Source organism: Protomyctophum parallelum, assembly GCF_964188405.1.
Source record: "Protomyctophum parallelum genome assembly, chromosome: 17".
Classification (NCBI taxonomy): domain Eukaryota; kingdom Metazoa; phylum Chordata; class Actinopteri; order Myctophiformes; family Myctophidae; genus Protomyctophum; species Protomyctophum parallelum.
In genome coordinates this window covers 18,949,747-18,966,018 of record NC_139719.1, presented here as the reverse complement: position 1 = coordinate 18,966,018, position 16,272 = coordinate 18,949,747, and the positions used below count along the sequence as shown (strand labels likewise).

The window sequence follows — 16,272 nt, the reverse complement described above, 5'->3', positions numbered from 1 at the left end:
ATCTGTGGTCAGTTAACCTTCCCTGGATCAGTAAAGGAGCAATTCATCAGGAAAGAACGTGATTGTCGGTTATCTGCGAGTGCCTTGCTCAAGGACACTTCTGACGAACACTGTTTGTGAGGATTTGAACCCGAGTGCTGGGGACCCCCCCCCCCCCCCCACGACATAAATCGTCTCTTATGGTGGTCCCTGGCACAAACATACTTTCAGATCGGCGTCCGCAGACAAATACGTACATATGAAAATGTTTAGGATCCACAGGTTGTTGTTTTTTTTTGTAGGACAAAATACTGTCCAGTTACTCCGTCCAGACCTCCATTTTGGCCAAAGATTGTCTCGCGTCTTTAACAGTTAGGGCCGGGGGCGTGATGAGCACACTGGGGTTGTGAGCTGGCGGAGCAAGGCACCAACGCAGCCAGCGTTTGGCCGGTTCCGTTCCCAGGAGGAGACGGAGGAGCAAGGCACCAACGCAGCCAGCGTTTGGCCGGTTCCGTTCCCAGGAGGAGACGGACCCGTCTGTCAATCTGCCCATTCTCTCAGTCCAATAAAGGCGTTGCAATAACATCCGTCCCGATAACCCGCTGGCATCGATCCAGAGGGACGGACGTACCGTGCGCTCAGAAAGTAGTGGGTTTCAACCCGTCCTCTGTCCTGTCCTGTCCTCACGCTCAGAAAGTAGTGGGTTTCAACCCGTCCTCTGTCCTGTCCTGTCCTCACGCTCAGAAAGTAGTGGGTTTCAACCCGTCCTCTGTCCTGTCCTGTCCTCACGCTCAGAAAGTAGTGGGTTTCAACCCGTCCTCTGTCCTGTCCTGTCCTCACGCTCAGAAAAAAGAGACGTCAAGCCTCTCCTTTTATCCAACCATCCATCGATCGTTTCCATGAAATCCGTCCATTCATACGTTATTATTATCCATCTCTCTTTTTGTCTACGCATCCTTCAATTTATTTATCCACCCATCAGTCTCTTTTTCAATAGTCCTTAGTCCATCCATCTAGCCGCTCATCTGTCTGTCTGTCTGTCTGTCTGTCTGTCTGTGTGTGTGTCTGTCTCTCACTCAGGGATAGTCGCTGTCTGCCAGTCGGCTGTACTTGACCGTTGTGCCCCTGAGCAAGCGCTTGCAGGGCAGAGGCAGCTGGTAGTGGCGCGGTACGACTCCTTGAACGTTCCTCTCCAGGTACAGGAAGACTCTGTACCACCACACCCTGGACACGAAGTTACTGTGAGACGACTCCTTTAAGACCTGCACACACACACACACACACACACACACACACACACACACACACACACACACACACACACACACACACACACACACACACACACACACACACACACACACACACACACACACACACACACACACACACACACACACAGTTAACTAGTATCAAGTGAAGATGGACAGGGAAGAGAGGGAGAGAGAGAAGGGGAGAGAAACGATACGACACGATGATTTCAAATCGATACGGTAACCATTTAAAATACATTGACATTATTTTAAACTAAGTAATTAAACCCCTCTTTTTCTTTTTTCCTTCTAAAAACACCTAAATATCCTGCACAAAATGTAGCGTCGATACAATTGATTATTTGCACAGCAAAAACGATTCGATACCGATTATTTGCATGGCAAAACCATGCGATACATAGTCAATGTTGCCGTTTTCATTTCGATTTCTTGAAATTAAAATCGATTTTTCGATGCAGTTACTATATCGTTAGACCTGTTGTAGCAGTAGTAGTAGTGGTAGTAATAGTAGTAGTAACTAGAAAAAGTGCCCTTCCGGGCACAGGTCTCCACCAGGTTATCCACAGATCCGTGCAGTTAGAGGTAAAAACACTTTTCGGCCAGTTATAGCACCACCTTGAGGCTGAGTTGAAATTGTTCATGTGGCATTTCGTCCTCGGCCTAGTGGGAATGTGGGTGCACAATTTCACGGAAATCACGCGATGTGTTCATGATTTGCAGCATTTTGTTTGAAACTGAGCACTCCTGTGAACTTTGGAAGCCAATCTTAACCAATCAGGATGGAGTCTGATAAATCTGAAAGACGCGTTTCGTTGAATGGCTCTAGAGAGACTGTGTACCAATTTGCGTGATGTTTGGACAAAATCTGTAGGTGTACTGTGCAAAAACTTGTTTTGCACAAAGCGGCCTCCTGGTGGCGCTATAACAGGCCGTTCTGGAAAGTTTGGGGCAGAGGTTCATGGTTGGCATCCAGGGAGTGTGTGTGCAAAATATGGCATCGAAAAACTTGTTTTGCACAAAGCGGCCTCCTGGTGGCGCTATAACAGGCCGTTCTGGAAAGTTTGGGGCAGAGGTTCATGGTTGGCATCCAGGGAGTGTGTGTGCAAAATATGGCATCGACCGGGTTAACGGTGGCCGAGATTAGCTGTTCACGGACACACGGACACACACACGGACGGACGGAGTGCAAAACATACTCTCCCCACATGCCTTCGGCCTGGTGGAGACAATAATACTAGCAGTACTCATAGTAGTAGTAATACAGAGTGTAGAGTAGGAGAGCAGCGACACGCTTTGATATCGCCGCAAAGCAGGTGCCTTATAGGCTATAGTTCCAAACACTGGAACTATCCCATTGAGATAGAATGAGCACTTCCGCATTCCATTGTTACAGTGGGAGTCAACGCTAGTGTCGCCACTCTCTTACTATTACTACTCTGCAGTAACAATAGCAGCAGCAGTAACATTAATATGAGCAGTACCCGACACCTGTAGATTTGCCATGGTGTACTACCACCAGAACAGCCTGCTGGTCAAGTAGTATGTAGTAATAATAGCAGTGATATTAATATGAGCGGTACCTGTAGATTTGCCATGGTGTGGTACCACCAGAACAGCCTGCTGGTCACGTAGTATGCCACCAGGACGTCTATGGAGTAGTGGTCGTGGGCCAGCAGGATGCAGAACAGGCCCACGGCGCACAGAGCCCACACCAGCCACTGGTACCACCACAGGCGCCTAGGAGAGTCTGCACGCACGCACGTACGCGCACACGCACACACACACACACACACACACACACCCTCACACACACACACACACACACACACACACAGTCAGCAACACGACACAATCACTTCCAAAATATTCACGTTGAAGGCATGATTAGTCTCTGCAATTATTATCATCATCATCATCATTATTAATAACCCATTCTGGGTGGGAACCCCTTTTGGTGTTTTAAGCATTATGTTACGCTTTAGCTGTTGAAAGATAGCAGATCTACAAGCAAGCTCGTAGCGCGGCACTCGCTTGTAGGTCTGCTATTTTTGAAGAATCGTGAAAATGTGCCTTTATATATTTTCTTTCAGAGCGAATGTTTTTTAACTAGTATATTTGCTTCTGGGGGGGGGGGGGGGGGGGGTCTCTGGAACAACATATTTTCAGATGGGGGTCGGCAGCCAAATACACATAATTCTCGGGGGTCCTTGACATGAAATATTGAGCACCACTGAAACATGAGGTATTTCAGAAAACTGAAGACATTTTTTTTAATTTCGACTTCAGGCGGGAACCCCTTTCTGTGTTAGCATTATGTCATGCTTTAGCTATTGAAAAATAGCAGATCTACAAGCTCATAGCGCTCCACTGAGTGGCGCTATGAACTTGTAGGTCTGCTATTTTTGAAAATTTGTGAAAATGTGCCTCAAATCATTTAAGCACCACTGATACAGAAACATAAGGACATTTTCTTTTAATTTCGACGTCAGGCCAAGCATCTAGCGTAGATTCCAACATGAACCCTGCTCTACTCCTAAGCAGTTTCCATCACAGCGGTTGATGATAATCATAAAGACATAATCAATGTTGCTCAGAGTTCCACTGCATACTGACTGGCCACGACAGAATGACTTTCAGCGGCTGCCCTGACTGTCGTCAACCACTAGGGGTCAGCGTTGCTGCATTAATAGCGTTGAGGCAGGCCCGTCTATGGACAGGCATCAGTCAAAAGGGACTCGGACATCGAAGAGTAAGGGTGTGTGTGCCTGAGTGCGTGTGTGTGTGTATGTACACTCTGTCATTGACAGTGTGAGTGTGCATGAGCGTATGTGTGTGAGTGTGTGTGTGTGCGCGCGTGTACATACACTCTGATGAACAGCGCGCGTACGTACATTCTGTGACAAACAGTGAGGTCAGCGTGATGATCACGGTGTGTCCACTGTACAGGTAGTCTCCGCACAGGTGGTGAGAGCCCGTGATGGTCAGCCCTCCGCCGCACAGCATCTTCATCACCCTCGCCGCCATCATCACGTAATCCCCCGACACCTGGAGACACACCGCCGCCATCATATTAATACATGTGACACCATGGAGACACACCACCACCATCATATTAATACATGTGACACATGGAGACACACCGCCACCATCATATTAATACATGTGACACCATGGAGACACACCACCACCATCATATTAATACATGTGACACATGGAGACACACCACCACTATCATATTAATACATGTGACACATGGAGACACACCACCACCATCATATTAATACATGTGACACATGGAGACACACCACCACCATCATATTAATACATGTGACACCTGGAGACACACCGCCACCATCATATTAATACATGTGACACCTGGAGACACACCACCACCATCATATTAATACATGTGACACATGGAGACACACCGCCACCATCATATTAATACATGTGACACCATGGAGACACACCACCACTATCATATTAATACATGTGACACATGGAGACACACCGCCACCATCATATTAATACATGTGACACCATGGAGACACACCACCACTATCATATTAATACATGTGACACATGGAGACACACCACCACTATCATATTAATACATGTGACACCTGGAGACACACCACCACCATCATATTAATACATGTGACACCATGGAGACACACCACCACCATCATATTAATACATGTGACACCTGGAGACACACCACCACCATCATATTAATACATGTGACACCTTGAGACACACCACCACCATCATATTAATACATGTGACACCATGGAGACACACCACCGCCATCATATTAATACATGTGACACCTGGAGACACACCACCACCATCATATTAATACATGTGACACATGGAGACACACCACCACCATCATATTAATACATGTGACACCATGGAGACACACCACCACCATCATATTAATACATGTGACACCTGGAGACACACCACCACCATCATATTAATACATGTGACACCATGGAGACACACCGCCACCATCATATTAATACATGTGACACCATGGAGACACACCACCACCATCATATTAATACATGTGACACCATGGAGACACACCACCACCATCATATTAATACATGTGACACCCTGGAGACAAACCACCACCATCATATTAATACATGTGACACCATGGAGACACACCGCCACCATCATATTAATACATGTGACACCCGGAGACACACCACCACCATCATATTAATACATGTGACACCATGGAGACACACCACCACCATCATATTAATACATGTGACACCTGGAGACACACCGCCACCATCATATTAATACATGTGACACATGGAGACACACCACCACCATCATATTAATACATGTGACACCATGGAGACACACCGCCACTATCATATTAATACATGTGACACATGGAGACACACCGCCACCATCATATTAATACATGTGACACCTGGAGACACACCACCACCATCATATTAATACATGTGACACATGGAGACACACCACCACCATCATATTAATACATGTGACACCATGGAGACACACCACCACCATCATATTAATACATGTGACACCATGGAGACACACCGCCACCATCATATTAATACATGTGACACCATGGAGACACACCGCCACCATCATATTAATACATGTGACACCATGGAGACACACCACCGCCATCATATTAATACATGTGACACCTGGAGATACACCGCCACCATCATATTAACCCATTTTGACCTGGGAACGATTCTGCAAATGTCTTCCATAATCAGTTTTCTTGAAAGAAAGCTATGTTTTTCTATGTCAGTCGTTCTCAAACACTTTCACGTCACGTTTTTCAATAGCTAAAGCATAGCATGATGCTAACACCAAAAGGGGTTCCCGCCTAAAATGGGTTAATACATGGACACCTGGAGACACACCACCACCATCATATTAATATACAATACAGCCCATTTAGACCCCCCCAACCCCCCAGAAGCAAAGATTTGAGTTAAAAGAGCTCTGAAAGAATATATGTTCAAAGATTTGAGCCAAATTTCCACGGTTTAACAAAAATAAATAGCAGACCTACAAGCTCATAGCGCGGCACCGAGAGCCGCGCTATGAGCTTGTATAGATCTGCTATAAGAAAAAACATGGCCAATCAAATTACCTTTAAACACGTGAACGATGTGGCCCATTGGCCCCATGTAGGCATGTAGGCATATGATCAGCAAAACAAAAAGAAAACCCGGAAAAAGGCAATCTTTTAGAAAGGTTATAGCATTATAGGACTGAGGTGGTTATAGGAGCCTGGTAGTCTCTCAAGACAGACTAACAACAGGGGTCGCTGTTTTTCCCCCAATATTTGATGCTGGGATTCTCATATTGGTGTTCTTGGTAGTAATGTTTGCAGTGTCATGGAAGAAATGTCATGATTTCTCCCAAGAGGCAAAGTGTGGAGTTCTTCTCAGGGTCCGCTCTGTGTCCGCAGGGAGGCGAGGCATGAGCACGCATAATTATTATACTGTACGCCAGGGACTTTTTGTGTGTGTGTGTATGATCATAACACCATAATATTGGATGAAGGTCAAAATGATTTATTTCTAAAAAAATATATATATATATAGGAATCGTTAAAGGAACTGTTAAGGAATTGGACCGTTAGGAGGGAATCATTAAAAAGAAAAAAGGTAAGTGAGTAAGCCTTGCCGAGCCATGAGGCCCATAGGGCAGGAGCCTATCTCCTGTTTCTTTAGCGTGAGGCAGCTTGATGTACAAGTACACCCCCTGGACATGACGCTAGTATGTCGCAGGGACTTATACCCCCCCAATCCAACCCTTGATGCTGAGTGTCAAGCAGGGAGACACTGAGTCTTTGGTATGACCCGGCCGGGGATCGAACCCCCGACCTCCCAGTCCCAGGGCGGACACTCTAACCACAAGGCCACTGAGCTGTTACAAAAAAAAGTGGCATCAATAAAATCCTGCGTTTGGCGTCTGGAAATTGTCAAATGACATGTCGGCTGCTCGCCTCGTGCCTCAGTGCAAATCGCTGGCCCAGAATAGGGCCTGGAGAGAAAGAGAGAGAGAGATAAAAGCTACAGAGGTGCAGCGTGAATGAATAGGGCCTGGAGAGAGAGAGAGAGAGATAAAAGCTAGCGAGGTGCAGCGTGAATGCGTGACACAGGGTCGTCACTTGAGGTTCCTCCAGATTGCCACACTCTAGCTTTAACTTTTTTTTTAATAATTTTTATCCCACGATTTTTAGTAACCCATTTTTGTCAATGATCTGATGTAATCCTGGGCGCTACACTTCCCTCTGCCAACCTAGCTTTTATACATTTAACCCCAGAATGCAGGTATTTATGCCCCCTATAGGCTGGTAAGCGTGTCGCAGGTTCGGGTCCCAAACAAACACATGTTGTTTCACAGTTTAGACCAGTTATAATAACTATAACCCATTTTTAGACGGCCATTTAGACGTATTTTAGACGTCTGGTAGTCTGAACAATGCTCAGCGGGATGGTCATATCTGGTTGGAGTGCTTGGGGCTGAGGTTGTGTCTGAAGAGGCCAGTCTTCAGATTACGGTGGATATTAAAAAAAGAAAAAAGTGCTTAGTGCTCTTTTAAACTCTGTACTCTGCTGAGTACGTAGTAGTTATAGTCTGATCAAGATGTGTGTGCGTGTCTGTCTGAGAGAGAGAGAGAGAGAGAGAGAGAGTGTGTGCTCACGAGCTTGTAGGTCTGCTATTTTTGAAAAATCGTGAAAATGTGGTGCAAATCTTTGAATATATATTCTTTCAGAGCGAACGTTTTTTAACTCAAGTCTTTGCTTCTTTGCTCAACATATTTTGAGATGGGGGTTGGCGGCCAATTACATATATTTTTTAGGGTCCTTGTCCTTGACATGAAATAGTTTGAGAAACTGACAGAAACGTGGGTTTTTCAGAAAACGACACAGCAGCGGCCTTAAGTAAGTAAGTAAGCTGCCTTAAGACATTTGCAGCAAAACAAAAACATCCAAGTCGTCCATCCTCCTCCGCCTGATGAATGCCGGCCCGCGCGCCACAGAGAGGGTAAGGATTGGGTGGATGGCGTGTGTTTGAGTCAAGTAAAGCTTTATCTGATCCGACTGTGAATTTAATCACATTGTAAAGAATCGACGTGTGTCACAACGCGAAAAGCAACCAGCTCAGTGGCCTTGTGGTTAGAGTGTCCGCCCTGAGACTGGAGGTCGGGGGTTCGATCCCCGGCCGGTCATACCAAAGACTCTAAAAAAAAATGGGACCCAGTGCATCCCTGCTTGACACTCAGCATCAAGGGTTGGATTGGGGGGTTATAAATCCCTGCGACATACTAGCGTCATGTCCAGGGGGTGTACTTGTACATCAAGCTGCCTCACGCTACAGAAACAGAGATAGGCTCCTGCCCCTATGGGCCTCATGGCTCGGTAAGGCTTACTTACATTACTCTTACAACGCGAAAAGTCAAATGAAACACTCATATTTCATATTCAGTACTTTGTGCGTGTGTCTGCATGCATGCTTGTGTGGGAACAAGCCTGGGATGTCAGACCTCCTACTGGGGTGAAAAAAAGGACCACAAGGTCACAGCTGTCTGGCAATGCAGAACGACAGATATACACGCAATTTATTTGATTGCATTGGTTTGTTTTACTCAAAAGCTTACAGTTCAGTGGCTCTCAAACTATTTTAATGTCAAGGACTCCAAAAATGATCTGTATTTGGACGCCGACCCCCATCTGAAAATATGTTGTTCCAGGGACCGCACAGAAGCAAAGATTTGAGTTAAAAACATTCGCTGTGAAAGAATATATATATTCAAAAGATGTGTGCCACATTTTCACGATATTTCAAAATGGTGGTCAGCTGGTTGGGGGCACACGCACGCGCGCACACACACACACACACACACACACACACACACACACACACACACACCGTTATTATTAAGTGGTGCAACCACTTCTACATCCAGCAATGTCCGCCTGTATCATGTATCTTGTATCATGTATCATGAGCACGAGTGGTGTGCGCATGCGTGAAATTGGAACGAGAGAAGTATGTGACATGGCTGCCACCTGCTGGACGCAAACGATACAGAGAAGAAATTGGAACGATACAAATTGGAACGATACAGAGAACCAATAGACGGGAGTTGCACCACTTGGTTCACACTGGTGTGATTTTTTAGTTGAAAGTTGATATTGTTGTGCCATTTGTGCTATTTTGCCAAACAGTTCAACGGATTTAGTGTGAAAAACCCTTCAACACTCCCCTATAGTCCCTATAGTTTGGGCAAGTTATCACTGGCAACACATTACAAAGGTTTTGTCAAATCTAGAAACAATCTAATGCACGTCGAGAATAAGATTTGTATTTTTCAAGAGACTATTAAAACACGAATGGGACATCGTCCAGACGTGTTCTATCAACATGAAACAAACACAGGCAGGCGAGTACATATGCGTGTGTGTGCATGCGTGCGTTACCTTCGGGGAGCAGTGGAAGTGCATTCCCGGCACTGGCAGAGTGGTGATGTACATAGTGACACAACGGTACAGGTAGAGAGTCCCAACCAGGAAGAAGAACCTACGACCTACTATAGACCTGAGAGAGAGAGAGAGAGAGAGAGAGAGAGAGAGAGAGAGGAGAGAGAGAGATGAGAGAGAGAGAGACATTACAATGAAACTAGTACATATCCATGGTAGAGTATGTTAACCCATTCTGGGCGGGAACCCCTTTTGGTGTTTTAAGCAATATGTTACACTTTAGCTATTGAAAAAATAGAAGATCTACAAGCCCATAGCGCGCCACTACGAGCTTAAATCATATTATAGCGTTATGGAAGCAACCGGGTAGGAAAGTTGACTTGAGCACATTCCAGTATATCCCTGTTTTGTCGGTTATAAAAGCTTGGGAACAAGCTGGCCCAGTAAAAGACAGACAGTCACAGTTCAAATGACTTAACTTGACCATTATACCCTCCCCCCTTGAGGGTCTGCTGTAAGTGTGTCACAAAAGAGAGAGAGAGAGAGAGAGAGAGAGAGAGAGAGAGAGAGAGAGAGAGAGAGAGAGAGAGAGAGAGAGAGAGAGGGGGGGGGGAGAGAGGGAGGGGGAGAGAGAGAGAGAGAGAGAGAGAGAGAGAGAGAGAGAGAGAGGGAGGGAGGGGGGGAGAGAGAGAGAGAGAGAGAGAGAGAGAGAGAGAGGGGTAGAGAGAGAGAGAGAGAGAGAGGGAGGGAGGGAGGGGGGAGAGAGAGAGATAGGGGGGGGAGAGGGAGGGGGAGAGAGAGAGAGAGAGAGAGAGAGAGAGAGAGAGAGAGAGAGAGGGGGGGCAGGAGGGAGGGGGAGAGAGAGAGAGAGAGAGAGAGAGAGAGAGAGAGGAGGGAGGGAGGAGAGAGAGAGAGAGGGTAGAGAGAGAGAGAAGGGGGTGAGAGAGAGAGAGAGAGCGAGAGGGCGGTAGAGAGGAAGCGACAGCGGCAGGAAGTATATGAGGCACCGACAGGAGGCTGGGTTCAAGGGTCAAATCTGGTTTCAACCAATCAGTTTTGAGCTTAGTGCTTTGATCTGACACACACACACACACACACATTTTAGTCACCTGTAATGTTTTAGTCGACTGTTTTAGTCGACTAAATATCATAAGATTTTAGTCGACTTAATCTACAGTTGATTTAGTCGAACAAAATGTATTTTAGTGGCCTTGATGCTGTCGTAATGACACTTGACACCGATCTACAGAGCCCGCAACGAAGTGTAAAATAACTCATCTGGATGTCGTGTACACTTGACCCTTCCTAAAATGTTTGTCTAGTTTTTATTTGTGGACGAAATTGCCAATATATTTACTTATTTAGCCTTAGTTTTAGTCACCATAGCTTAGTTTTCATTTAATTTCCGTCAGTGGAAAAAGGCAGTAGACAAAACATTTCCGTCTTGGCTTTAGTCGACGAAATCAACACTGACCAACAGTCGTCGTCAGTGGCGTGCACAGATAGACACTAGTGGGTGCTAGAACACCCCCTGCCCATTTGGCAATGTGCTCTTAAAAAAAACGTTTTCTTTTTTTCTAATTTGTAGTGTGTGGACCATGGTGACATTGATCAAATCTTGATAAAAAAACGCTTCTACTATATTATTTAGGCCCCCACAATCTAAAGCTATGTTTCTACGTCAGTGGTTCTTCGATTAAGAAAAAACAGCAGACCTATGAGCTTGTAGATCTGCTATTTTTCAATAGCTATAAAGCACCAAAATGTGTTCCCCGGCCGAAAATGCGCTGCACAAGGTGCCCTTTTTTCCACTTGAGCACCTGCCCCTCTAAATGTCTGTGCACGCCACTGGTCGTCGTCAGACCGGTAATAACATATCTCCGCCGTGGCGTCGTTTACCTGTACTTGAGCAGCGACCACTGCGCGAGCCACGCGCCGACCAGCAGGATCCCGATGACCTCGCAGACGGCGAAGGCCCACTCCCGCCGGCCGAACCAGTCGAAGAACTTGTCGGGCAGCGGCGGCGTGTCCTCCTTGGCGGGCACGCGCTCGTGCACCACGGAGATCACCGCCGAGGTGACCACGAAGCAGACGAAGCAGGCCAGCGCGTAGAGCAGCGTGGCGCCCGTCTTGCCCCACTCCTCCGGGAAGGAGGAGGAGGCGGAGTAGCGGGCGGCTGGTGGCGCCCCCGGTGGAGTCCGCTGGCGGTGCTACGCGGATCTGGACCCGGTCCGCCGCCGCGGCAGTGGCGGTGGTGGTGGCGGGCGGGGGGCGCCCCCTGGTGGTGGTGTGTGGACGACGAACCTGTTGGGCGTCCCGCCGTGTAGGGCTGCACGACATGGGACAAAAAATCTAAATCAAATCAAATCAACCTTTTATTTATATATAGCACATTTTAACATTAACACAACCAGAGTTGACCAAAGTGCTTCACAACAAAAAGATACAAAATTAAAGCAAAACACATCAAGCAGAGCGAAGAAAAACATATAAAACCTGCGTGAGAGACATGGATAGTACTGTACAGGAGTGCCTAGCTAGGTTAAATCAGCCATGGGGTACAGGCTTTAGTTCCGACATACTATTGGTCCGACTGTTCCCACCGTCACCCTACCTAAGAAATTCCAATACGACTAAAGCATTTTAGCAACTTAGGCATAGGGTTACTTTTAGTAGCACATTCTGATTTAAGTCTTTGAACACACCATTGAACTTTAGGCCTACCCCTAGGCTACTTAAACTATTTAGTTTGAATCTAGTCTTAGCCAAGTTGAGCCAACGTAAACATAGTTGCCCAGACTCTTCTTCTACAAAGATGGCGTAAAGCAAACATTCTTTGTTCTGCACTTATACATGCAATTGTATGGTACAAAACACTTGAAGTCCTTAAACCAGAAATCTAACCGCAAGCACGGCGCAACGCATGTCGGACCAACGCATTGTGTGCATCCCCAAAATGTCATATTTCGGTATTTAAGCCAAATCTTGCAATATCGATACGATAAGACGGTAAGTTGAAAACTAAAACATTTAAAAAAAGTGTGTTAGTGAGTCCGTTAAAACCGATTCTGGACTGGGAACCCCTGTTGGTGTTTTAACTAAGCATTATGTTATACTTTAGCTATTGAGAATAGCAGATCTACAAGCTCATAGTCATAGCGCGCCACACGAGATTGTATGTAAAAATGCGGCACAAATCATTGAATATATATTCTTTCAGAGCAAACGTTTTTTTTTTCTATTTTCGCCGTCAGGTCTAAATGGGCTAACGCACTATATGCTATAATTCGATATATATCAACGATAAATCTATATAGCGATACCTTTTTGCGATACAGATATTTGCGCATGTTCATACCTCGATAACGACAGTGGTGGAAAGTAAGTAACTAAGCTTTACTGGAGTATTTCCAATTCCCAATACTTTTACTCCACTAAGATGATCTAAAAACCTTTGTTACTAGTTACTTTGGAGATTTAAATTTTGATCAAAAAACATACATTAACAACTTGAACCCTATAGCCTATATACATCTGAAAACAGCAGATCTACAAGCTCACAATGTGTCTCATCACGACACATTGTGAGCTTTTAGATCGGCGATTTTCAAAGGATTTTGTACACACTTTGAACTTGTGAATTCAAATGGGACATTCGGAAAATTTAATTGCGAACGCAGTGAGCCACTTACTATGAGACCCTGCTGCTCATGTCTGTGTATGTGTGTGTGTGTCTGTCCCGCTGTGACACCACCCGCCCGCCACCACCCGCCCGCCACCAGAGGGCGCAGCTGTAGCACACACACACACACACACACACACACACACAGGGCGCAGCTGTAGCACACACACACACACACACACACACACACACACACACACACAACCACACACACACGAGCTGCGTTCGCTTCCCGCGTTTGCGCGTCTTACTTGTTTTCTAATACTTCAAGTACATTTTGATGCCGATTCTTTTGTACTTTTACTTCAGAGTACATTTTGAATACGGGACTTCAACTTGTAACTACGAGTACATCTACATCGCAGTATAGACCGACCCCTTTCATGACGACGCTAGGCCCAGGAAATAATTCCCAATGCATTTTCCCCCATAGACATTTAGAAAAGTATTTATTTAAATACCTTTTAAGCGTCGTACGAAGCCAACTCGAGTCGTGACAAATCATGACAACAAACACAATATTTTTGGACCAAACAAATAACTACAAAGAAGAAAAACTAAAAAGAAAGTCTTGTAACCTGCCGTTTTTTTCGTCTTTCTTCTTTCTTTATTTGTTCATTGTCATGATTTGTCGCGACAAGAGTTGGCTTTGTCCGCGGCGTAAACGTCTTCAAATAAACACTTTTGAAAGAGTACATTTTCCCACCCACTCCATAAACGCCACGTTATTATCGACACATCGGTGCAGCCTTACCGCCGTGCTTGCCGCTCCGCTCCTTGTCGACGCCGCCGCCAACAACCGCGCCGCCGTTAGCCTCCGTCTTCGTCGAGTTCCCGCCAGAGGCCATTGGTGGTCACGCCGTCGCTCGTCCCGCTGAGGCCGTGACTGGCCGTGCCGTTCTCCGATTGGTGGAGCTGCTGCTGGCCCCGCAGCGCGGCGATGCGCTCCAGGAGCTGCTGCCCGCCACCGCCGTTAGGCGCCACAAGGGAGGCGGGGAGGCTCAGGAGGCCCCGCCCGTCCAGGTGCGCCAGCGAATCGCGGTACTGCGGCGGCAGCCCCTGGTCGACGAGCCAGCGCGCCACGTCCTCCCTCGACCAATCACACGGCTTCTTCATGGCGAGGAGTTCACCTGGACGGGGGGAGAGGAGAGAGAGAGAGAGAGAGAGAGAGAGAGAGAGAGAGAGAGAGGACCACCATTATAGGACACACAATGGAAACAAGGCCTACAGGCTTTCTTGTGTATATATATCCTTTTGAATTAATTTTCAATGAACCGCTCAATCAATCAAAAAGAGAGGGTGAGACACGGTAATAAATGTGTTTAATTCCACTTGTCATTCAAAAGGGCTCCATGTTGTTCCTCGTTTGACTCTATACCGTCGATGACGTAAGGGCATAAGCTATTTACTAAAAAAGGAAATGAGAAAGACCTTAATGACTCATTAAAACATGATACTGCCATGCCTCTAGCGCGCGCGCACACACACACACACACACACACACACACACACGATTACAACACGTCAAGCCTGGAGGCACGTGTCCGTGTCACCGTGTTTCACCGAGGAGAGCCCACGCGAGACACACACACACACACACACACACACCCACACACACACTAAAGATAGTGTGTCCCCCTCAGTCTAAAAACACCATCCCTATGCCATACAACAACATGTCAAGTACATTTCATAATCAAACAACCAAAACAGAACAACAAGTCAAGCTAATTAAGTAAATATACTGTAGTATGAGTTGCTGTAGACTCTACAGTCTGTGTGTGTGTTAATATGAGCTATGTGTTATTACGTATATAAATGATGATTTGTATAAATTACCTACTTACCTACTCTACTCTTACCCCCCCCCCATCTACAAAAATATATATAAGCAGATCTACAAGCTCACAAGCTTGTAGATCGGTAGGTTTTGGTCTAATGCTCACCCCCAGAATAAGAACAGTGGTTAACTGTTAACTCTGGTCAACTGTCAGAATGTGAGAGTGAGGACAGAAAAGGTGAGAAAAACAGAAACCAAACGGGCAGTTATTTACCTGATATGTATGAGCGCCGTTCACAATCCACTCCGATATGAGAAGATAGAAACTATCTCCAAATTATTCCACACTCCCAAAAACAATAACTTAATGTTTGAGTCTACTTTAGAGATCTATCTTTATAATTGTTATTATTATTATTTTAAAGAAAGGGGGGAAATCCCAATGAAAAGGCACAAAAAAGTTCTTCAGTCCAAAATCAAGACAGTTAAAAGTTTTCCATTCCCGAGGTTTTCTCCCAGGCTGCTGTGCTGTGTGTGTGTGCTGTGTGTGTGTGTTGTGTGTGTGTGTGTGTGTGTGTGTGTGTGTGTGTGTGTGTGTGTGTTGTTGCCCAACACGACGCCCATCTGGCTGTGTGAGTGAAGTTGAGTCAAGTCAGGAGCTCAGCCGTGTAATGTGTGAGTTCATAGTTGGAGGAGGAGGAGGAGTGACACTGGAAACTCTAAGTCAGAGAGGAGGCATGCGGAGAACTCCGCCAGGGTGGGATGTGCCTAGCAGGGGCGGGGCGGGCGGGGGGGGGGAAACTCCTCTGTTTACAAATCAAGCTCTTTGAAAAGGGCTCGCTGATGTGTGTGTGTGTGTGTGTGTGTGTGTGTGTGTGGGGGGGGGGGGGGGGGGGGGGGGGTGTTGTATCCTGGGGGTCACAACTCACGAATCCTCTCTCTCTCTTTATCTCTCTATCGCTCTCTCTCTCTCTCTCTCTCTCTCCCTCTCTCTCTCTCTCTCGCAGTGAAACTCTGGTTAACCCATTAAAGACCTGAGGCAGATTCTACAAA

At 46.3% G+C, this 16,272-nt stretch overlaps 1 pseudogene across 1 annotated transcript; it reads right to left on the bottom strand.

Moving 5' to 3' along the window:
* Positions 1-156: 156 nt before the first annotated feature.
* Positions 157-14,406, bottom strand: LOC310874886 (phosphatidylcholine:ceramide cholinephosphotransferase 1-like; annotated as a pseudogene). Its single transcript, XR_014571095.1, has 6 exons — positions 14,194-14,406; positions 11,657-12,086; positions 9,758-9,875; positions 4,145-4,298; positions 2,834-3,000; positions 157-1,241 (listed from the first exon to the last, which is right to left on the bottom strand). The product of XR_014571095.1 is annotated as a phosphatidylcholine:ceramide cholinephosphotransferase 1-like (transcript).
* Between the last annotated feature and the right edge of the window lie 1,866 nt (positions 14,407-16,272).